The 25,724-nt window shown below is 48.0% G+C and overlaps 1 protein-coding gene across 1 annotated transcript in view; it reads right to left on the reverse strand.

Moving 5' to 3' along the window:
- The window catches only part of TH (tyrosine hydroxylase), a 389,931-nt gene that overhangs the window by 56,805 nt on the left and 307,402 nt on the right, over positions 1 to 25,724 (reverse strand). The gene's annotated exons all lie outside the window — the stretch shown is intronic.

A 25,724-nucleotide genomic window follows, 5' to 3' on the forward strand; every position in this document is an offset into this window, starting at 1 on the left:
TAGGAGGCCCTGTCAGGGGCACCCCAAAGTCGCTTTCTGACAGCCTTTCCATGTCGCACAGGCCAATGTGGAAAGGCTGTTGGAAATTGGCCTCGTAATCACAACGGCAGAAATGCTGTCTATAGGGGTGTATGATGCGGTCCTGACCTACACGAATTCTTCGCCAGTTGGTCAGAACCGATTCGGAAGGACTGCACAGCTTATATTCTGACCGCGAACATCGTAATCGGGCGGTCAGAATGTAAACCGACCGAGCCGGTCGGAAGGGATCCGACACAGTTGCGAAGATTCCGACTGTTGGAAGGAGGCTTTCTGCCCGACATCGTAATGAGCCCCTGAGTGTAGGTAGTTTCAAGCAGTAGAAGGCTAAAATACAGCTGTTGTTTTAAACTGGGAAGTCTCATTTCTTAAATAGAGAGTGTTGAAATGTTTTCTACATGTTTATTGACTTATTGGACGTGGAAGCAATTTGTAATGATGAATGAAGGGATGAATGAAAGATTTCTAAAGCGCGTGGCTACTACATGGAGGGTCCCAGCACGAAGGATGATTGAAAGGAAGCGTATAGTAAGGACACCCTCCTTCAAGATGTGTTGACATTGTCAAGTGCAGGGTGTCCTGAGAAAAGAAAACTGGTGGGAAAGATGATGAGAAATGGTAGACTGGTACCTCCTGAGTTGTTGAGGGAGAAGGTAAAAATGATATGTCATGAAGGTCTTTTCGAAATTGCCAAGATCAAGCAGAAGATAAAATGTATGTCCTGGTGGCCACATATGGATGCAGACATTGAGAAGTGCTTCAGGGAACATATAGGGTGCAACAGAGTAGACAAGTCTCATCAGGCCTGGTGAGGTGTCCAACCATGCCTTGGGAAAGCTTAGGTGTAGATATAATTGGTCTGATACATGATGAAGATTGAATAGTGGGGTACCTAATTGTTTTTCTGGATTATTTCTCCAAATTGGTAGGGTTGGTTCTTATCACAGGGGTTGGTACAGATGCCTTTACACCACTCAAAAGCACTTTTATTTATGGCTACATATACATAGGAGAATTTGCAGAAGGTGAGTGAAGAGTGAAAAGGGTTACTTGGGGAACTGCGGAAAGCAAAAATGACATGGTTATAAAAAAATGCTTAAGCCATCTGCCGTGATGAGTCAGGGAAATCTTTAGGGAGGCAAGGAAAGGAGGGCCTGGAAGGGCACATCAGTCTAGGCATATTATCCATTGGAGCAGACCCTGCTGAGTTGGCTTTATTCAGTTACCCTCCAGTCTAGAGAAAAAATACAGTCATGCGTTACTAGCAATCAGATAGGCATTTGAGGTAGCTTGGATGCTTCGGGGTGGAACATGTAATGTGAAAACTTTGATGTGTGAAGTCATTTGGAGTGGATATACTCGCAAGGTCAGTTGGAAGGAGCAGCTTTAGAGGACATCTCCTGGTTGTTCGCCATCCCTAGAATAACCTTGTTGAACATACTCTGGGTGCCCATGTCTTTGGAACACTGGGGACGAGTGGGTAACCCTAGAAGTAAACAGGAGTTAAAACTGTAGTCGGACCCAAAGTTGTTAGTGAAGTGACGCATCAAAGATGAATTGAAGGGACAGTGAGTCATTTCATTTGGGGTTGTGTGTGCAGGATTTATTCTCCTCTATTATAACTTCCTGTGTAAATATGTCTTGTGTGAGGAGGCGCTCTCAAGTCTCTGGGCTTCATGCGCTTTATGCTCATCAGAGCATATGTGTGAAGCGGCCATATTTAACTGGGAGAAAGATTAGGCCATAAGTGATGACACATAAGCAAATTTGTGTGAAGTGGCCTGATGCTTCTGCCTCCTTCTGAGTAAGCAGGTGGAAAGGACACCTCTGGTTATACCCATGATATTTTGTATTTGTATCTTCCTTGGAATAAACCATTGAACCTAAGTCATGTGTACGTTTCTCTGTAACAACATTCCATCTAGAAAGTTCTTTTGTTTGATGGTGTCACTTGGGTTTGAGACCTATTGTAACACAAAACTACCTTTCTGGTACCTTAGTTTGGGGACACTGATATTCTGTTTTGTTGAACTGTCACTTTTGTCTGTCTGGAGTTTCGATCAATGCTCTGTCACATACCACAACTTGATTTCAGATATTTTTATAGAATGTTTGCCACAATTAGCTGTCAAGTTTGCCTTTTTTAAATTCACCATTGCTTTCAGTTGTATCAAATAAGTCTTCCATTAAAAGCAACGCACAACAATGTCAATCAATATGCATCCGCAAATTTTACATGAGTCACGTAACTTCACCAAGCAACCACAGCAATGTTGATAGAGCCCAAACGAAGTGCCCTAATGTCAGGGTATGCTTTAAATTATAGTCAATACTGCACTCAACTTGTGCAGGCTTAGTTAAAGAAATGTACTGAAGCATTTTTGTCTATTTGTACGAAGTGTAATATTCCACGTTCTAGTTGTTTGTGATCCGTCACACCGCAACCGCAGCCCAGGCGTGGCCTGCGGGGTCCGAAATAAAAGGAGCCGCCCGCTCGGGGCGCGGTCTCCAAACCGAGCTTTTGCTGTGGGCTGAGTCTGTGCGCCGGCTCCGTGCGGCGGGGCCTACCTCATAGCGCTCACCCAGGCCCGCGCGCGTGCATCTCTACACTGGTGTCGAGGGTGGGGGGCTCAGCAACCCTCACTAATCCAGCGACCGTGCACCGGCAAGGCGCCGACAGCAGTGAACGCAAAGGAAACGAACACCCGGACTCTGCCAACCAGAGGTCCAGGGCAACGTTGCACCGCCGGACCGCATCTCAGTCACGCGGTGAGTGTTCCCTCGTCCGTAATCACACAAGGTCAGCCAGCCTGCACACCACAAGGGCTGCAGACGCACACAGGGCCAGAAAAGCATCTTACAGCAGCGTGCCCCTGCTAAACGTGGCCCCAAACTCACGGTGGACAAGAGAGAAGAAAAAAAAAAAAGGGGTAGCAAAGAAGGGATTCAACAAACCACAACTAGGAGACAAGGCAGAAAAGGCTCCAGACCCACACATAAGCGCTGGCCTATAACGGGGTGATCAACACTACCAAGCTGGTGCAGGCCCAGAAGACAAGTCAGTACCACGAACCTGCTGAGCATAAAGGGGCCCCACGCACAAAGGAGGCGCCCCATTTAACGCTACAAGCAATCAAAGGAGGAACACACCAACTACCTCACTGAGACAAAGTAGCCACCTGCACTCAGCGCAATGGGCGATAACGACCAAGGGGCTGCACAGGGTCCAGGGGCCGCACCAGGTCAAGCAGCAGCGCCTGCTCACGCCCCATTCCAGCACGCGGCGTCGGGAGTCTTACCCCCATTCAGTGAGTTGGAAGATCCCGCGACGGCATCGCCCAGATGGAAGATCTGGATAGAACGGCTCAACAACTACTTCATCGTGACCAGTGAGACCGATGACGCCATAAAAAGGTCCTTGCTCCTGCATTACCCAGGAGACGAAATATTCAAGCTGTTCAAACATTTGCCCAACACAGGAGCGGCAGCTGATTACAACGCGGCGGTGGCCGCCCTTGATGCCCATTTTGATCCACAGCTGAATCCAGACTTTGAGCGGTTTAAACTGCGCCAAGCCCGGCAGAGAGAAAAAGAGTCGATGGACGTATTTTATGCCCGGCTGCGTGAGCTCGCTAGCACGTGCACAGAGGACGACCAACCAAAGGAAATACGAGCACAACTAATACAGGGGTGTCGAGACAAGAAGCTGAGAGGGCTCATCCTGCGCCAACCGAAGATCGCACTCGAGGATATGCTAGTACTGGCGAGGTCACACGACTTGTCCGCGGCCAGGGCAAACGAGATGGACCAGGCACTCACCAAACCCCCGGAACGGCCCGAAAACATCAAAACAGAACGAGCAGATGCTCTTCGAACAAAACAAAGAGGAGACTCGTTTAGGAGCCAAAAACCAAGGTGTGGATATTGTGGGCATGAACCGCATGCCGCGAAAGACTGCCCTGCGCAAGGGAAAACATGCACCAACTGCGGGATACCAAACCATTTCTCCTCTGTATGCCGGAGATGCACCAGAGGCCGTGAATTCCGAAACCGACGACCTCCGACAAAAGCAGTAAGACACCTGTCAGTAACAGACGTGAGGCCGCCGGAAGATTCGAAAAGGAAAGGGAGGAAATACCAAGAATCAAGTGAAGAATCATCGGACGAGGATGAAGGAGAAGCCTACCTAATCTCATTCGCGCGAGAACCTAAGTTGCGCCGCAGGCCGCAGCCGACGTGCGTAGTCCACGTGGCAGGAACGGAAGTGAAAGCTGTCATCGACACAGGGGCCACCGTAAACATCATGGGCCTGCAACAATATTGACGGTTAAAGCCCCGTCCTCCAGTGAAGCCATCCAAAACAAGAATCTATGCATATGGGGACGACACACCTCTTCCGTTGAAAGGGAAAATCACAGTCCCCGTCAAGGCAGATGACTTAGAAGTAAGTGACAATACACGTCGTTAACAGGGAAGCAGACACCCTCCTAAGCAGCCATACCGCAGAAGACCTGGGTCTGATCTCGTTCGCAAGAAGAATACAGACCCACCAGGTAGAAGAGCTGCTCAACCAATTCCCGGAATTATTTCAAGGGCTTGGACGCATCAGGTGTAACCCGGTCAAACTACATATTAACAAGGCAGTCGTCCCAGTCGCCTTGCGGCACAGGTGGGTCCCTTTCCATTTACGGCCGCTAGTGGAAAAGGAGCTAGAGACCCTAGAGAAACAGGGTGTCATTGAGAACGAATCCGGCCCAACGCCCTGGGTGTTGCTGATGGTCATCGCGGAGAAGCCGAAACAGCCGGGGGCGATACGCCTCTGTATTGACATGAGGTTACCGAACAAAGCCATACGAAGGGAACGCCACATCACGCCAACAATGGATGATATCATCGCGGATATGAACGGATCCAAGTGGTTCTCGAAAATTGACTTAAACGCAGAGTACCACCAGCTCCCGCTGTCCAAGGAAAGTCGCTATATCACCACGTTCAGCACCCATCTGGGTCTAAGAAGGTATAAGAGACTCAATTTCGGAATATCGTCAGCAGCAGAAGTATTCCAAAACACGATAAGAGAAATGCTATCCGGTTTGCCCGGCGTGCTGAACGTAAGTAATGACATTCTCATCCACTCGGCGACGGCCGCTGAGCACTATAAACACCTCCGCAACACACTGACACGCCTCAGTGACCACGGGGCAACCCTACATAAGGACAAATGCCAGTTCTTCCAGCCATCACTAGAATTCTTCGGGTACGTGTTCAACCAAGAGGGCATCCAAGTAGACCCGAGGAAGTCACAATCCATCAGAGACGCACCTGCACCGACGACCCCAACGGAAGTACGCAATTTTCTAGGTATGGCAACGTACTGCGGAAGATTCATTTCAGGGTTAGCCACGCGGGCAGAACCCCTACGAGCCCTCACAAAGTCAGACGCGAAGTGGCAGTGGGGACAGAAAGAGGAAGAGGCGTTCCAAGCCATAAAGGATGCCCTTCTAGGAGAAGCCACACTTGCATACTTTGACCCAGCCAAACAAACCGAGGTACTCGTGGACGCCAGCCCCGTAGGGCTAGGCGCTGTACTAGCTCAGGAACACGAACCAGGGTGATGGGCAGCGTTGTCATTCGCCAGCATGTCCCTCACACCGACTGAAACTAGGTACGTGCAGATTGAGCGTGAAGCGCTAGCGATCAAATGGGCCTGCAACCTCTTCCATCTGTACCTCAAGGGACAACCGTTCACGATGGTCACAGACCACCAACCACTCGTGCCACTCTTCAAGGGGACGGCGCCTCACCCTCCACCGCGGATTGAGGGATGGGCAGTCCAGCTGCAACCCTATGAGATGGAAGTCGTGTACCGGCCGGCAGTTAAGGACCCCGCCGACTTCCTGTCCAGGCATCCGGTCCCGACCGCAACACGCGAGGACGCAGAGGAAGTCGAGCAATACGTACACTTAGTATCCACAGCAGCCTGTCCCCTGAACATGACCCTGGAGGACATTAAAGAGGCGGCCACCACAGATGATGTATACCGCAAAACCCTAAAAGCGGTCCAGGAGGGATCGTGGACAAACTATCTGCGGACAGCCAACTCCTGGGGTCCGGAAGAACAAGAATAAACCAGGAAGATGTGGCACATACGCCATGAACTAAGCGCCACCAGCGACCGAATCCTGCTCTGAGGATCAAGGCTAGTAATACCACAAGCCCTGAGACACAAAGCAACACAACTAGCCCACGGGGGGCATCAGGGAATAACGAAAATGAAGGCCAGGATGCAAGAGAAGGTCTGGTTCCCCGAGCTAGAAAACATGGTGGAAGAGTATGTCCGACAATGCCCGCTGTGCCAGCTAACTGGCAGTTTGGAAAGAACTGCACCGGTGATCACTGAAGACGCCAGCACCGTCCCGTGGTCGAGAGTAAGCATGGACTTTGGGAGTTTCCCCGGTGGGAAACACACACTGGTGTTAGTGGATGAATTCTCAAAGTACCCAGTAGTGGAACTGGTGGCTTCGACGGCGTTTACACAAATAGAACCCATCCTAGAGAAGGTGTTTGCCATGTTCGGATTTCCCCAGGAAATCCACAGTGACAATGGACCGCCCTTCCAGGGAGCGGAGTTTGCCACGTTTCTAAGCCAGAGAGGAATACACCACCGAAGGATAACCCCCCAGTGGCCACAAGCCAATGGCGATGTGGAGCGCTTTATGCGCACACTAAACAAGGTGATCCGCATCGCAGGCGTAGAACAAACAGACCCAGAGAAACTGCTTCACGAATTCCTGCGGGAGTACCGAAGCACACCACACTGCACCACTCAAAGAAGCCCGTGGGCACTGATGTTCCATGGTCCGCGACGAGACCTGCTCCCCACGTGCCCAGGGTGGGCACCACCATCCGTAGAGACCGAGGACGTGCAAGCCAGGAGAGCCCGCCGGAACCAACGAGCAAGCCTTCACCACCGGGCTACGCCAAGGACACTTCGCGCAGGGGCTACTGTCCTCCTTAAGGACCGCCGCCCCGGAGGAAAATTTAGAACGAACTATGAGCCCGGGCCCTGGACAGTCACCGCAAACCGAGGGACCATGATGACTGCCCGGGAAGGAGATGAAGAAGTGTCCAGGAATGTATCCTGGTTTAAAGAAGTGCCCCCAGGGACACCCCGAGAGACTCACGGAAGGGCCCACGAGTAGCGACCCTGCACAGACGCATGAAAACACCGAGGATGACGCTGGGCCATTGTCCAACTCAACTCCAGAGGGCGGACCTCCCACCTGTCCGCGACTAAGAAGCTCTCCGCAAAAGTATTGCCTGAGGCCCAATCCTCGCCCCAGCCAGTGGTTGAAGGTCTTTGCCTGCTGAAGACATCCAGAGGCTGACGACGGAGGGCACGCAAGTACTCCCACCTCGGTGGTTTGAACTGTCTGAACTGTTGTGAGTTTGTTGTTGTTGTTTCATTTGACCAAATTGGATAGGGATGTAATATTCCACATTCTAGTTGTTTGTGATCCGTCACACCGCATCCGCAGGCCAGACGTGGCCTGCGGGGTCCGAAATAAAAGGAGCCGCCCGCTCGGGGCGCGGTCTCCAAACCGTGCTTTTGCTGTGGGCTGAGTCTGTGCGCCAGCTCCGGGCGGCGGGGCCTACCTCATAGCGCTCACCCAGGCCCGCGCGCGGGCATCTCTACACTAAGGGCCCGATTACAAGTACGGCGGTCCAAAGACCGGCCTACACGCGGTAGCGGTCGGACCACTGCTTAATCGTGGATCAACCACCCCTGAGCAGGGTGGTCTGACACCTCAAGCCCACCACAAGACGCCCGCGCATGCGCATTTGTCAGAAGAAGTTGGAAATGAGGAAGAGGGAGCCCCGGAGACGCCGCACTTCAGGTAAGTTTCTTTACTTTTTATTTATTTTACATGCGGGGTTGATTTAAAAGGAGGGCGGGCGGGAGGCGGGTGGCGGCGGCAGGCAGCTGCGCTTCGCCCTGGGTGTGCGTAGAGCTAGCCTGCTTCGCTTACTTCGAAAACTGCGAAGCAGGCAGCGCTACATACACTACGTGGGCGAAGCGTAGTGTCACGCCCAGGGTTAATTTCCAACAACCTCTTCATGGCGAGAACCCCACCATGAACAGGTCGTTGGAAAAGCATGGAAGAGGCCCCCAAACAGGACCCACTGGGCATTTTAGCCCATTGGAGAGTGTAGCTGGCCGATCAAGCAAAAGCTGCATCAATTAGGCCTGAAATAGTCTCAATAAATTTGATTATCTCACAGTAAAACAATTAAACGCTCTGATTATTAATACAAAATCAGGATCTCCTCAAGATTAATGTCCACCAAACACTATTCAACTTGTGTCTGAAACAGTGGCTAGACATTTGAATTAAATCTTTAACGCTATGTTTGAGGTAGTCTATTTCCCTAAGCAATCGAAGTATGTGTCAGTTTTGCCATTGTTGAAAAAATATGATCTAAATGTCCTGGATCCCAACAACTATTGGTCCATTTCCCGACTTCCCTTTCCAGCCAAGGTTGTTGAAAAGATTATGTACATGCAGTTAGCCGCCTTTATTGAGAACAACTATCTGTTTTAGACAAGGTCACAGCACCGAGTGGGAACTAATAGTGACACGCAGAAAATTAGGGCTATTTTAGATAAGGGCGGCAATGCAACCTTTATCTTACTTGACACGGTAAATCATGATCTCTTGATTGACCGTTTGTTAAGGTTAGGGATTGAGGGCACAGCATTGGCCCTTTTGCACTTGTTTCTTACAGAACGGTCTTAGCAGTGTCCCTCAATCAATTAAATCAGGAGCCCTATATCTACAATGTGGGGTCCCTCAAGGGTCATTCTTAAGCCAGATCCTGTTTAACCTTTATGTGACACCTTTGGCTGCATTGATTCAGCCATTTGGTTTATCGTTGGTGTCTTATGCCGATGATACTTAGATAGTGGTATCTCTCTCTAAGAACAGTGTTAACACTGGCGATTCCTTTTGGAATTGCATGAGTGCAGTTGCTAAATGGATGGACAGTAATTGTCTCAAGCTGAATTTATCAAAGAAGGAGGTTATTCTCTTTGAGAATAACACATCATTTTGGTCCTCTGCATGGTGGCAGATTGATATGAATACTCGTCCAGTGCCGGTGAAGAAGGTAGGAATCTTGGAGGTTATGATAGACGAGAAACTTAGTTTTAAAGATCAAGTTAGTAAGGTTACTTTGTCTTCATTCTTTGCTCTGCGAACTATGAAAAAAATAGCAAGATTAGTTCCTTTTGACATTCTGAAGACCATAGTCATTGCACTGGTCTTATCTAGACTAGATTATTGTAATGGTCTCTATTAAAACCTTCCAGAAGGTTCCCCTAAATAGACTTAAAATTCTACAAAATGTGGCAGTCTGCATGCTTTTGAGTGTCCCTAGATCTCAATCTGCATCCAGAGCTATAGGTAGACTCCATCTGTGTATAGCTTGCAAGATGCTTTATGGACAGGGCCCTTCCTTGCTGATGGAGAGTCTGAGATGGTATGCACCTGGGAGGACTCTTCGTTCTAGCTTTGCAAGTAATTTGGTTGCTCCCCCCTTCAAGCGCTCCAACTGGGGAGGCAGGAGGTTTGTCACTTGCACAGCCATGAATTGGAAATAATTGACTCAGGGCCTTAGAACTACTACTTCACTTTTAGGTTTCAGGAAACCTTTAAAAACGTGGCTTTTAAAACAATAGAAATTGCTGGACTTTTCTGATCTCATTCACTTTAGTGCCAAGATGCCTCTGGGTATACGTTGCACTTAACAAGTTATTTAATTAATTCATTCATTCATTTATGGGGCCTGTGTATTAAAACTTCATATGGGGTAACTCGCATGCTACGCCTTCGAATTCTGGAGCTTGAGGGGGCTATACAAGTTTTGGAGGTCCGGGCTGGTACCAGCACAGGGAACAAAGATGAAGTGGCTTCCCTCCTTAGGGCAACACGCAAAAGGAGGTAGGGTTGGGCGAGTGTTGGCGTTGGTTCTGAAGTCAGAGACCCCAAGGACTCACATGACCGCCATCAGATCCCTGACGGGATAAGTTCTGATTACTCCGTCAGCCATTAATTGAGGTATTAAATCTCATTATTCAGAGTAGATGGGGTTCAGAAAGGCCCCAACCCACAGAAGTTCATAAATGGCTTGCCTACCCCACGGCTCGACCCTCTACAGCCACAAAGTGGATGAGGCACTGTCTGTAGGAGAGGTCAGCTTAGCGATTGGCCAATTAATGCATAATAAAACCCCTGGATAGATGGGTTCCCAATAGTGTGACCCTTGCTCCAAAACTGCACAAGATGTTCCTTTGTGCAGGGGTAGAGGGTGTACTCCCAGCATCCCTGAGGGAAGTGCTGCGTAGTCCTCTCCATGCCAGGCACAGACCCACTGGCGGTCCGATCGCACAGACCACTTTCCCTACTTAACTCAGACTATAAGTTCCTCAAGAAGGTCATCGCAAATAGATGGCTATTGTGCCTTGCTGCACTGGTCCATTCAGACCAGAAATGTTTTATCCATGGCCAAAGCACATTCTTGAATTTAAGACGTCTCTTCCAACTGATGGAAGAAAATCCACAGGTGACCCTGCATGCATGGCTCTCATTCTTGACATTGCGAGGCCTTTGTAACCTTGGGACTGCTCCATCTGATGGAGGTCTTAGAGCGGATGGGCCTGGGCCCAGGGAAAGTGCCATGGATAGCATTAATCTATACTCTCCTCTCTTACCGACAAAAGATTCTCGGCTGCATTTGAGATCCATAGGATTACTCAGCAGGAATGTGTGCTGTTGCCGATCATTTGTAGCTCTCGCCTAGGCAGCGCATGCGCTGTCTCTCCGAGACATCAAGTCATCTGTATGTTGGGTGAAACTAGGCCTATTGCCATGTACGTTCTCTTGCCGCTTGCCATTAGTTTAAATTTGGCATTGCTCTTGTTAGCTGGCTTTTAATTGGCTGTTGATCCGATACTCACTTCCGTTTATTCCGGAAGCAGCACCGCCTAACTACTGTTTTCGTCCGCTTTTGTGGTTTATGTGTGTTTGAGGGGAACTTTCTTTTACGATTTTTGCAGGTCAGCATGCTGAGTTGCAGCAATACACTTCAATACATATTCAGCACAGTGCTCGTCATGAGAGCCGCGCTGTTATATGTTTCATTGTTTTCTCCACCCCTCCACACTTTTTATTTTAATGGTTTCCTGCTCGTCCCAGCACTGCCCTCTACCTCCGCGGAATTTTTGTTTCCTACGTCGGGCTAAGAGAGCTCCTTGTCTTGGCAACATGCCATACAGGGATACATTGTTTCCGCTCTCTCAGCCTCGCCCGCCCAGCCCCACTGAGACCCACGTGTGGCTGCTGGATCTTCCATTGCGGGTGGGGCTGCTTTTTAAAATTTTGTTGGAGATGGAGGTTTTAAAAGTGACCCTAAGGTTGAGTTCCTTTTAACACACAGTAAATGCACCAGGTCCCAGTGTGTTCGATAGAAGCACGTCAGAGTGTTTCAAAGATCAGAAGGCGCACATGACACACCTAAAAGATGCTTTCACACATGGAGAGCATGCCATTTCATGCGGCCTCTCCATACGTGCCATCCGTCCTCCCTTTGACTCTTTTGTGTCTAGGACCCTGCAAATAGCTGCGTTGTTTGCGTTTGCACATCTCCAACGCTCTGAGGCCCCGTTTGCTATAAGCAGGATTTGCCCCATTGGTGACCAGATGGTTTGTTTTGCGGCGGTAAGCAATGGCGTAGCAAATGCCTTCTCTAGCCACAAGCAGGCATCGCAATAGGACCTCCATAGCCACAGTTTACATGCACAATATAGCCATGTTCGAGGTGAGACCCATAGGGTCCTCTCACATGTCTGGGCCCTTGTGCCACTGCACCTCCTGTGCTATTTACTGATAGCAACCCCCCCAGACTTTACCTAAACCCCATAATTTCACTGGCTTTGTTTCATTACTTTTCAAAAAGTGTGTGGCACATTCAATGAAGATTGAAGTAAAGATTATATAACCAGCCACTTCTTCAAGACTATACTAACAGCATTACAGCGGTGATCTAATCTCACTTAACATAACTAGCACTGTCAAAGCCGATAGATCTACCTTTGATGTTCAAACACATGCATGATACAAGCATTTGCCATGCAATAAGTCTCGCATTTACGCAAGTTTAAGCTATTGGCATTGTAAATGACAGTGCCTTCTATTTATGTTTTAAAAACGAAAACAAAAATAAAAGGCATTGGTATTTGCAATGTCAGTAGCTCGGACTCACGTAAATGCGAGACCTATTGCATTGCAAATGCTTGTTGCTTTGGCTGTGGATCCCCTCACATGTCTTTTCCACCTGCAGGCCTGCATTGGGGGATTCCGAGCGGGAACTCCCAGGAAATCATATCACAGTACGGGTATGATGTGCTAGTATAACTAAGGGATGTGTGCAGGATCTTTCAGGCGTAATGGAGGCACATGACGATTTTGAAAGGGCCATGGGCCTTCGACTAAACTGGGCGAAATCAGGATTATTCCCCATGTGGAACCTTACTCGGGGAGAACACTAGGCGCTGCCTGCCCTAATGATGGACTGGTACCCTGACTCCTTCCATTACATGGGAGTGAATATAAACTACTCTGATGCTGCTCTTATACAGGGGGATAGAGGAGGCAGTTGTAATGAGCACACTCAAGTCCTTGGGGTTTTGGAACTCCCTGACACTATCGCCGATGGGTAGGGTGGTGATAGCAAAGATGCTGGTGCTGCGTCAGTTATTGTATTATTTTGCAGCTCTTCAAGTTAGCCACCCTCCTGGCTTTTTCAGGGACCTGGAATCCACTCTCTCGGACTTAGTTTGGGGGTTTGGTTGTAAGAGGGTGGAGCTCAACAAATTGTATGCTCCTCTTGACAGTGGTGGGTTTGGCGCACGGCATTATGAGCTCTACTATGCGGTGGCTCAATTGTAATGGCTGATGCTCTGGCTTTCTGGTACTTCCGGTCTCGAGCAGGCAGCTCTGCAGAGAGAGCTAATGGACTGTATAATCGTAAGCTGGCAGCTGGGCCCTAAGATGGCTATCCCGTGCTCCTGCCACTTGACCAAGGTTGCCAAGCGCTGTAGGCATAGAAATGTCCAGCCCAACTCCCCCAGCATGCCCATATGGACGTTGCTGTCTCTTCGTAGGATGACTGTGCACCACGATGTCAGAACATGGAGAGATGCTTGCCTCGTTGCACTGAGAGACCTCTAAGATAGTGGGGGGATATGTACAAGGAAGGGGCGGAGCGCGATGTTAGCCTCCATGGTTTAACGTCGCGCTCCACCACTTCTGAAACGCAAGATTTCACCATATTTACAAGATGTGGTGCAGCCTTGTGTTTCCCGTGGCGATGGCGCTAAGTTTATCAACTTAGTGCCAATGCAGGCACCCTTGCTCCATAGTGCAAGGGTGTCTGCGTGCAGGGGAGGATTGTTTATGTGTAGGAAGGAGTCCCTTCCTGCACATAAACAATCCTAAAATGCCATTCTGTCAGTTTTAATGTGTGCTGCTTCATGCAGCACACATGGAAGTGATAAAATGGAATTTGTTTTAAAGGGACACCTTCCTGTACATAAACACACCATGGCATTTTGCTTTATCCATGTGTGCTGCACACAGCTGATAACCTCTATTGTCATGAGGGACAACTAGACACCACATTTAGAGATCTGTGACTGCCTGGCGGAGATCTCTATATTTGGCTTCAGGGGACCTGCTGCTACAACGTCTCCTCTGAAGACATTGTACTTTTGTTATATTTTATGTGGCCGTTCAACAAAAATTTTTGGTTTGCAAAAGCAACTCCCAGAGGGGGGATTTGTTTCTGTAAAATATAACAATAACGGCCCTGATACCCTAGGAGTTTTCTCCCAGGATTTGGGAGGCATTTAGTATTTCTCCCTGTTTGTGACTACCAAGGTTTTCCTAGCGGCTTCAAACAGAAAAAGAATATGTTGGACTGCTTGCTTTACATAAGGCAGCCAGTCTGAGGTACTTAGACTGATGGTCCGAATTCCGTCAGTCTGTCAGTCTACGATTTCGGCCGGTGGAGGCAGTGGAAACTCTGCCAGCTGAAATATGACAGACAGCCTCACTCTGGGCCCGATTCACAGAACTAACTTAAGACAAAATCCTAAACTTACTGCCATTTTGGTATTCACAGAAGGCACTTACTCATTTTGGTATTCACAGAATGCACTTACTCATTTCGGTATTCACAGAAGTTAGGAGTCCTAACTTTGGGACTCCTAAATGCCTTCTGTGAATACCGAAAGCCTTCAAATTAGGATTTTTCTCAGTTTAGTAGTAGTATAGTTAGGACTCCTAACTTTAGGACTCCTAAATGCCTTCTGTGAATACCGAAAGTCTTAAAATTAGGATTTTTCTCAATTTAGTAGTAGTAAAGTTAGGACTCCTAACTTTAGGACTCCTAAATGCCTTCTGTAAATACCGAAAGTCTTAAAATTAGGATTTTTCTCAATTTAGTAGTAGTAAAGTTAGGACTCCTAACTTTAGGACTCCTAAATGCCTTCTGTGAATACCGAAAGCCTTAAAATTAGGATTTTTCTCAGTTTAGTAGTAGTAAAGTTAGGAGTCCTAACTTTAGGACTCCTAAACTGAGAAAAATCCTAATTTTAAGACTTTCGGTATTCACAGAAGGCATTTAGGAGTCCTAAAGTTAGGACTCCTAACTTCTGTGAATACCGAAGTGAGTAAGTGCATTCTGTGAATACCAAAATGAGTTATTGCCTTCTGTGAATACCAAAATGGTAGTAAGTTTAGGATTTTGTCTTAAGTTAGTTCTGTGAATCGGGTAGGCCTGGGCGAAGCACTACGCTACGCTCGCGTAGTTTGCGAAGTTCGCGCTACTTCGCACTACGCGAACTGCACGTAGCACAGTGCGAACACGCGTAGCGTAGTGTTGCGTAGTGCTGCGGTCATTTTTTGCTTGCTCGCGGTCCTCAACGTCAAGTTGGCGACCGCGAGCAAGCAAAATGACATCCTGGCGAGACTTTTTCCTTGTTCGCGATCGCGAGCATGGAAAATAAACCTCCCGGCGAGATTCCCAACGCGAGAAGGTCAGGTTTCTCATTGCGAGGGTTGCGTATGCTCGCGACCGCTCGCGATGAGAAACTACCAGTTCGCGTTGAGAAAGCTGCAGCTCGAGGAAAAATCTACTCGAGCAGCAGAAAACTACAGCTCGCACTGTGCAAGATGCCATTTTCAATGATTGCACAGTGCCGGTTGCTTGTCCGCACTGTGCAATCATTGAAAACAACATCTTGCACAGTGCGAACATGTTACTTCGCAGTTCGCGAAGTGCTACGCGTAGCTCGCGTAGTGCGAACTTCACTTTGCGTAGCTTCGCGAAGTGCTACTTCGCGAACTACGCCCACCCTTAGAATCGGGCCCTCTATTTTTAAGAGGGTGGACCGTCAGTGGTGTGGACAGGGTACTCCAACACATTAGTGACAGACTGCCCTGTCTGCAAATTCTAAATAGGCCACTAGGTCAGATCCTGGCATGCTCAGAATTATTGGGTAAAATTAGTAACAAGTATTCCCAGTTATGTCTGGTCTTGAAGGGGGATGGGTCATATTGGGCAGCACACTGAAATACCAAGAGTCTCTTTAACAAGTAGGCAGTAGGGAGTGATATGTGATCTTTAACAAGTACTACTGAGAGAATATTGTAATTGTAAATATCGAGTGATAGAAATATTGTATAATGCAAATGACAAAAATATTGCTTTAAAAATATAATTTATAACAATAATAACCATTTAAAAATATTGTTTTCTTAAAAAACAATTGAGCTTCTATTAGTGTATTTAAAACAATTATTCTTTAAATGTGATTTTAAGTATAATTTTCTAAATGATGTGTGTGCGGGTGTGTGTGTGTGTGTGTGTGTGTATATATATATAATCACCAACTATAAACACACTTTTTTTGTTTTTAAACATTAACAGTAAAAATCATTAAAACTTAACAAACATATATACCACCAACAAAAATATTCTACCCTACATAAAATATTAAAATATACATAAGTCAACATAAAATAAACATAAATTGCATTTATTAATAGTGTACACTAAATTTAGAAACAAAAACAATGTATGTAACATATATTAAGAATAATGTAATAATTTTACAAAATAATATATTTAAAAAGTTAAAACACTGGATATGTAAAACATTAAAGAAATATCGTACAAAATGTAAAATTTTAAAATATTTTAAATAAGAATCAACAACAATATAAGAAATATTAAAAATACACTCTAAACAACACAGGCAAAATAGTTGGATTGAAGGGGGGATTTGATTAACTATTCCCACACCTGACTAAGCAACAGTAGGGAGCAGGTTGGATTTAGGAGGGGTTAAATGTACTATTTCAACTCCAGTCTAAGCAACAGTAGCAAAAGCGTTGGACTTTGTAAGGGTTAACTTTACTGTTCTCACTCTAGTCTAAGCAGCCGTAGGAAAAGCACTGGATTTCAGAGGGGTTAGATTTATTATTCCCACTCCAGTCCAAGCAACAGTAGGGAAAGCATATTCAAATTGGTTACATCATTAACAAATTAATATTAATTTTAAATATATTTTAATGTAATTAACTTCCCAAGCTATTACCCTACAAACCCAGCAACCCAGTGCTAAAATATAACTTGCTATTGCTAATAATAAAGCTAAAATATACAATCAAATCAATAAAATAAATTAAAGAATATAATGTAACAAACAGTAAACAATATTTAACAATCGATTGAATAATTAATTCACAATAGAAAAAATATTTACCATTAAACTTAAACTAATTATTATTAAAATAACTTTGCAGTCTACTACCCTACAAACCCAACAACCTGCTACTAAAATATAGCATAATATTAATAATAATAAAATTAAAATACGCATTAAAATAGCAAAATAAACAAAACAATATAAAGTAACAATTAACCTCATTACTAATCAACTCATTAATCAATTTACAATAAAAAAGCATTACCATAAATTATAATTTAAGTAACTTCCCTCCCTGTTCACCAACAACAAAGCAACCTACTTCTAAACTGTAAATTACTACATAAAATTAGAAATACATTGCTAAAAGACTGAAAATTACAAATTATATTTTTAAAATAAATAACAATTTTACTTACAAAACTAATATATTAACTAAAATATATTAAATTATTAATAAACATTATTTTTATAACTATATTAATGAAAACAATATTATAAACAACAATATTTATAAAACAACATTTCTTACCCCAAAAATGATATTCATAACAACAATATTGTGTACCATTATATGTTTGTAGAAACAATATTTTTTACGATATTTATGTATCAGGATGTTTAAAACCTGACATTTTGTCCAAATACACTTGGACAATCAAGTAGTAGGGATATTGTGCAGCCAAGGCATAGTCCTTAATAGTGATGAGGTCACGCATGAGTTAAGCACAGTCCTTGCATTTTCAGCCAGTGCTATTTCTTCTATAAAGAACAGAATGTTTACTTACAAAAAAGGTTTGAACGTGCAGTAAAATGTAGGAACCTCAAGTACGACGAGGTCCACCAAGATTGTGAATTCAGGCTCTTAAGCAGTTCAATTCTATTTGTGTCCATTGTAGAGGGCAGTGAACAACACATGTATTTACCTTACATGTAACTCGGTGCTGTCTGACGAGTTGGAGTTTAAGTATATTAAGATGTGCTTCACAAGGATTCTGTTTGGTCTTACTCGTCTTTAGGATTAGTGTGCACAGACCATGGTTCCAGATATAGTCTTAGAGGCAGAGATGGGCTGGATGGTCCATATCTAACTCTGAGACTGGAAGTTGTTGAGCCTCGCGGTTAACATGTTAGAAAGCAATGGGTGTGACACACCATAGGTGCATGAGATCTTGGTGCTTATGCCAATTTGGAGGTTGCGGTCTGAATAAACTTACACACACATGTAATTCAGGAGTCATTTACAAACTCAAGTTTCCACGATTCAAACAACAGTTGTCATCAGATGATAGTAGCTCACCAATAGTGTTGCTCAGTTGTGAAGGAGGACTCAGTCTCCATGGGCCACTGTCTGTGTTGCAACTTTCATGGCGGGCTTCTCAGATGGGCTCAGGGTGTAGGACATGGGCGGACCTTTGTGGCTAGTTTAAATGCCACAAGGGAGGAAGAGTGCCACAGGCTGCTCGCAATAGAGGCAGATGTTCTCCACAGGGGCTTACTGACCTCCTCCCTCGGCAGTCCCATCCTCAGTGGGCTTAAGGCACAGAAAGGACTCCCTCACAAGAAATGTGGAGGGTAGCAAAAAACCAATCTTTACAATGGCACTTTTTGTTCTAGTCTGGCTAAAAAGAATCATCAGAATTCTTGCACTGGCACACTCTCCCCTCACAGGGAGCAGCTGGTTCTAATGGCATGCTGAAAGCAGTAGTGCCTCATGGTTTCTAAAAAAGAGTTTAGGCCAATCTTCCTCGCTCAAGGCAGCCTGCCTTCTTCTCCTCTTCTGACATCAACTGGAGTCTTCCTCTGTGTGTTTCCTCCCGCAGGTCCAGGATCACCCCTATAAGGCAAAGGTGAACCAATATGCTGGCCCAAAGCAGCAGCTCATATCCCAAAGATGGGGCAATTAGTGACAAACCAACCAGTCCCTGGGGAGCTTAGCTGCACCCAAAGTAGCATTCCCATAGTGATGAGACACCACTTGAGACAGTTACTTGCAGTTTCTCAAAAGCAGTAGTGATGGGATACTAGAGGTGGACAAGCCAACAAATTAACAGGGAGAGCCAAGCCTGAACTGAGCCATGGTGTTGTAACTATCATAAATATTCTCTTCTAGGTATCTTCTTTCTTGAACAAGAGATGCTGTTTATTTGGGCATAAGCCTCAAATATAAATGCACATATATTCATATTGTTAATAATTGCAACGTGGTAATTAAGAATGCTTGAATATATTCATGTTTTAGTATGGATTGAATTCCCTCTTCCAGTCATTGTTTTTAAATAATTCACATGGTTTAGATGAAGATAACTTCACTTCTCGTGTACTGTTTTTAAACACTAGGCAAGGTTTCATTCAATGTAAGTAAATGAAAGAGTGCTAGGGCCTTTGTGCTAATTGTTTATTTTGAAAAGGTTCAACAATGTCCAGATACAACATATAAACTAAGAAATGAGTGTAATGAGCCAGAGAGTACCTTCGTGACAGAGACTTGAGACAGCAGGGCCATACAGAGCAGTGATCATCTTTCTTTGCTGAAGGCTACAGGGAGGTACATCTGCTCTTCAATCTGCTGGCTTATCTGCATGCCTGACTGATGCAAACGTGAAAAGTAGCCGCATCAACTTTGCTAATCATTGGTTCTGTTGTTTTGAAGAGGTATGTGAGAGTGGCCCATCTCTGAAACTCAAAGTAGGCTGCTTTTGGTGATAAGTTCAGCTTAGTATGCTGAAAGTAAGGTGGGGTGGGAAATATTAATATTAAAAAGCTTTACGATACAACCACAGTGTTACAATATGTTTATGTTGTTTACACTCCTGATAAGTAGCATTGCCACTATTTTGCTTGTTTACATAATAGTTACTATTCATATTCTATGCACTGGGCTAGGGTTTTGATTCCAAATAAATCTTTGAAATATATTCATGAATTCCTAGTGTTGTTGAGTGTGCCGTTCCCCTATTAAAGACCAGGAAAACTTTCTTGCCCAGCATCTCTGCGCCGGGGGGCAGTACCACACGACTCTGCCCCGACGTCTTCCGCGGGTGTGACGTCAGCGTGGTCACATAAGCCCCACCCCGGCGCGCTGACGTCAGTTTGCATCGGAGAACTTTTCCGCACCACAACGCGGAGCCATCACAACAAAACTGAGGAAAGCATGGGAACAGTGTGCGAAAAAACCAGAGAAACAAAATAGAGAGAGATAAAAGGTGAGGAACAGCACCAGTTGGCACCAAGGCACCAGAAGGCTACAACAGCAAGCCAGAGCAGGAAAAAAGCAGAGCACCACTCTGAGGAACAACTGTGCAAGCCAAGGCGATAGCACCAGTCGGCACTAAAGCACCAGAAGGCCAGAGCAGCGAAGCCAGAGTAAGAAAAGCGCAAAGCACCACTCTGTGGTACCATCGTGCAAGCCAAGGCGAGAGCCATCCTGGAGGCACAAGCATGTGAAAGCGCCGTGACAGAAAAAGAGAGGGTCTGCAACCACAACCACAGAGTGAAGGGCCACAAGCCCGAAGCAGAGGAGCAACAGCAATCCATCCCCAGACTACACTGCCAAAGATGGCCATAACCCCTGAAAGGAGTAGGAGGCCAAAGGACAGGCAAAAGAATTCCCAACGAAGAAGACCGCAAGGGGATCAGAAACTCTAACAACAGAGGGAAAGAACAAAAGTAGGCCCTTAGACCCACAGAAGACAAGCCACCCAGAGGGAGGCGACTGCAGAAACCCAAGCAGAGGGTCCTCGCAGAACGGGGAGGAAGGGCAGGTTGTGAAGGAATCTGCGGCTAGAATCGTCTCTACCAGATACATCGTTACCGAAGGTAAGTAACTTGTACATCTGATAGTGACTACTAGCCGCAGATTCCTTAACATAGAATAGATACCCTAGCCATACCCAGAAGGGAAGAGGGCCTGCTAGAGAGCCTCCCCAGCAGGAGAGACACAGGGCCCCAGCAGGGGACATGTCACAGGAACAAGAAGGGAAATGCCAGGATATCCTAAGCCTAACTAAGGGAGAACTGCCCAACACCGCGCAGGGGCAGACAGCGCCCGAAAAGCCTCAAGGAACACAAGGACCACCTCAAACCCTAGGGAGAAGAGGTAGAACTGGAGGCAGGGCCCACCGTAAGAAACACATGCGCAGTGACAGAAAATAGCTGAACACCTCTCAGCCACAAGCAGCGGACAAGGCAGGAACGGCTCCACTGCCAAAAGCGCAGATGGAAGAAGAAAGGCACAGTTACGCTAAGCCCCAGTGGAACCAGAGGCTGGGGCACAAGGGAATACATCAAAGGCCACAACGGTGGATAAGAACAGGCAGGCCTGCACGGGCATGCACAGCCAGCAGCAGGTAACACCACGGAACGGCGCACCCAGGACAAGCCAGACGTCAGCCGAAGGCAGAGGCTAGGGAGGACCAGGACACACCCCAAGGAGGGGCCGGTCCAGAAACACACACACCAACCCACGAAAGAAGTGGAACCAGGCAGAAAAGAAAGAGAGACGGACAACGGACCAAGCCGTCCACCAGAACACAGAAGCCAAGGAAAGTCAGTCCCTCCCGGAACACCAGACAGAGGACCAAGCCAAAACACCGGCCAGAAGTGCGGAACCGCCACAACACGATGCCGCAGACAGCAGGCCAGACTGGTCTAGCGAAGTAGAGAACATGGAGAAGGATGGACCTGGGCTCAACGCAAGCTACTTCAAGACAATTGGCAAGAAAATCGCACCTGTGACATACCATGACGCCACGGAGAGCAAAGAGCCCAAAAAGGGCGAACACACCTCCCCAGCACATGACAGAGCTATGTAATAGCTACAAGTACCCCACATAGGGTATGTTACGTCCCAAGAAACATAGGAACACCTCTTAGGAAATGATTTCCACAGCAGAGGACAACAGAAAGACCTGCGGAGAAACCCGCAGATGGCTTGCCAATCAGCCAATGAAGAAGACACAGTAGGCCTAATCTCAGGACCTACACGGGCTTACCAACAGCCAAAACCACAAGTAAAAAAAGGGCCGGACCAGAAGCCAACAGCACCAAAGGGCCAACGGAAGGACCCTGAGAGCACATCAACCACACAGAACACACAACCAGGGCTACTCGTTACTAGGCCCCAGAAAACAACGGGAGGACACCTCCCAGAACACAGATCAACATCCAGGGTCACTGAGGAGGAGGGGGAGGAGGAGGAGGAGGACGAAGCGCCGCAAGGAACCTCTGAATGGCAGAATCCGCAGGGGCGTGAAACACAAGAGCGCCATCGAAGGGAAGGTCAACCTGCCACTCCCTAGCGTTCTCAGGGAAAACACTATCCCTCAGCAAAGCATAGCGACGGAGGGCCACTGAAGAAGCCATGGTGCGACCAAGCACCTCAGAAACGTCTAGAGCCGAGCAAAGAATAAACGTCGCCAGCTCCCGGCCATCCAACACATGGTGCCGCAGATCAGCGCATGCACCCTCCAGAGAAGCGGAAGACAGAAGGGACTCCGGCGAATCCCACAAGCAAGAAGTGGCTCTGGCCAACACACAAAGCGTGTTAAGCGCCCGCAAGTCAGCACTGGAGGAGGCGAAGATGTTGCGCCCCCAGGAATCTAACCATCGAGCCTCCCGTGATGGGGGAGACAACACCGATGGCAAGGAGGGAAAGGCAGTCTGCAAAAGAAGGCCCCTGGTAGAAGGGTGGAAGGAAAGGCAGACAGGATCATGCGGAGCAGGACGGTGGTGGACCGGGTCCCCCGTGACAGGATTCTCCCAGGCCCCCAAGAGGGAATTATGGAGCGAAGCCTCGAAGGGAAGAAGCAGCTCCCGTCCACCAGAGCCCTGATGGAGAACCTCCAGTAAATGATCCGCGGGGAAATGGGCAGCCGGGTCGCCCATGCGCAAAATCCCCGCAGCCGTGGAGACTGCCCGGGCGAAGGCAGCACTCGCCTCCGTAGGGCAACGCGGTGGGGAGAGCAATTCCTCCATGGGCGACAGCTGTAAGCTAAGCCGGCCATCCCCCAGCCTAACCGGAGGAAGGAAAGGCCAAGCTCGGAACAGAGGAAGGTTGACCGACGAGTGGGGAACCTGAGGCACCTCTGGGTAAGACTGCGGGCACGTGGACGGCGAAGAGCCGCCCTTGGAAGACGCTGGGGGAAAAGCAACAGCGCGTCACCCCATCTCCGGAGAAGAAGACACAAACAGTTGCCGAACCTCTGGAGAAGAGGGGGCGTCCGAAGACGAATCAACGACCCGACACCAGCATGGCGCCGTGGAGTCCGCCACCGGCGTCAGCTCAATGTCGACCGGCGTCGAAGGGGACGCCGAGACGACCTCTCCCACGACTTGCGGAGTGGGAGAACGGGACGGGGTCGGAGCCAGGGCAGCCAAAGAAAGGCGCCGAAAAGGCGCCGGCTCGCCCTCCGATGAGGCAGCCGCCTGCAGGGAGAGACGAGGGGGGCCCGGGGACACGCCCCAGCCCCTGGCCAGCCCCTGCAACGCCACCAGGGCCAGCAGCCGCCGGCGCCTGAGCGTCATCAGCTCGGCCTCAGACAAAGCCGCCTCCTGCCCAGAGGACCGAGGGGGACTCAAGGACGAGCCCCGGCAACCTCCCACGACACCACAGGGACCCCCACGGGGGTTTGCGGCGAGGCAGAGGTGACGTGGTCAGAAGGAGGGAACCCCGTAGGGCCGCCCCCCGACGACACCACATCACCAGAACCTGAAGCCGAACCTGTCGGCGCCGGAGCCGCCAGCGATGCCGCAGAAGGCCCCACACATGGAAAGGGATCCGCAGACGTTCCAGGAAGATGACGAGGAGGAGGAAGGGCCAAAGAGGCCTGCAATGCCGCCGCATAGGCCTCCATTTGAGCTCTGGTCACCCCCACGCCGGGAAACGGCTGGTAGGATGGCAACGTGCGGGGCCGCACAACCCGCGGAGAACCTGAGCCCCCCACAGGGCGGGGACTGGGCCTCAGGGACAAACTGCAACACTTACCAACAGGTGAGCGACGCCCTTGCGGCCTCGGAGAGGGACGATGCCGGAGATGGAAGCGGCGGCTCTTGAACCCTTCCGCGGGGGACGGACGCGGTGACGACGCCGACCTGGACATGCGGGCCGAGAGGAGTTTCATCCGACGCTCCCGCCGGGACTTCGGCGTCATCTGCTGACAAGCCTCGCAGTCCGTGGAGTCGTGGTGCTCCCCCAAACACCACATACAAATGGGGCGAGGGTCCGTCGCCGACATCTGGCGCGCGCAAGACGAGCCCGTCTTGAAGCCCGAAGGCATTCGCACACTATTCTCAAGAAAACGCAAAGCGTAAAAAGAAGGCCTGAAAACAAGCCAGGAACACGATCCGGATTCCGCGTTGCACGCGGAAAAAAAGAAAACTGACGTCAGTGCGCCAGGCCGGGGCTTATGTGACCTCGCTGACATCACGCCCGCGGAAGACGTTGGGGCGGAGTCGCGTGATACTGCCCACCTGGGCAAGAAAGTTTTCCGGGTCCAGTCTACCGCGGGGGATAATTCTACGTTAAGGAATCAGCGGCTAGTAGTCTCTATCAGATCTCAAGTATTTAAAGGTGCTCTTATAAGTGATAATGAACAAAAAAGAGGCTCAGTGCAATAATATATTTACCTCCTATCACAAAATATAGTTAAGCAGGAAAGTTGAGATTGCTACCAGTTTTGCCAGTTTCATACTGTGCAGTTGAGCCACTTGATGGATATTTATTTCTAACATTATACATTAATTGTTTCTCCTTAATTCTTGAATGAGATCAGAGCATGGTAATAGGCAAAATACACATTTTATTTCTGGCAAATGTTCCTAGTATAGACCTTGCCCAAGTAAATAAAACTATGCTACACCTTTTTTTTTCAGCACAGGGATATTTGCCGGGATTCACAGAATGCTGAGCTGAAGCCTGATTGGAATTTGATTTACTATGTTGCATGGTCGGCAGCTGTAGCCTGTCGCCACATCGCCTCCCCGGAAAGTGTCTCTTGTTTTAAGCTTGAGTTTCCAAGAGGACCTCAAGCTAAGCCAGAGACAGGCTTCTAAGAATACAAAAAGGGATGAATGGATTGCTTGATTTATTCTCAGCCACTGTTACTCAAGCCACATCTCAGTCCATCGTTATTTTGCACACCATGCCTTCTCAGTTTTGGACCCTAATGTATTGAAATCAGTCTAACTCTGCTCCAATGGGAACAGTCCAGCCCGAGCTGCCCAGCTAGGTCCTCCCTGAACTGGAAAGCAAGCAACCCAGCATTCGTGGATCCAATTCAGACACTCACAGCTCTTAGCTAGACTAGTCTTTAAAGAGAGAAAGATGAATGGGCAGCTTGGGCTATATTCCTGATGTGACAGAGAGAACAGCCAATAGGAAGGTCCACCACTATCCTTAAAGGACGCCTTTTATCTTGGGGCCGCAAACAAAGGAACAGCCCTCTCCAATCAAGGGATATAACATCCCCTCACATGCTTCAAACATTCAATATTTACAACACACTTGGGGGTAAGTGAGGAGTCCAAATCATGATGACAGGTTGGGCAGGTAGAGTGCACCCAGGCAGTGTTGGGAACCTCTCCAGTCACGCCAGCAGTTGGGGGTGAGAACCAATGAGGGTGAGTTGGTCAGGCGACTGAGAATGGACTCAGAGCACGGGCCTGTCTGGGCGGCTGACAAGTGGCCCCACTCCCTTTGATGCCCAGAGCAGCCGCGCCTATTGTTTTTAAACTGTGTGTAATGTGCAGACAGCCGGTCTCTTGAAACCTGGAAAAGTTGCTAATGTCGCTTGTATATCTCTGTGATGGGCAGAGAAGTGCGATCCCCATATTTTCATATAGGTACAGTACTCGG

The sequence above is a fragment of the Triturus cristatus genome, chromosome 3_1 (assembly GCF_964204655.1).
Source record: "Triturus cristatus chromosome 3_1, aTriCri1.1, whole genome shotgun sequence".
In the NCBI taxonomy this organism is placed as follows: Eukaryota; Metazoa; Chordata; class Amphibia; order Caudata; family Salamandridae; genus Triturus; species Triturus cristatus.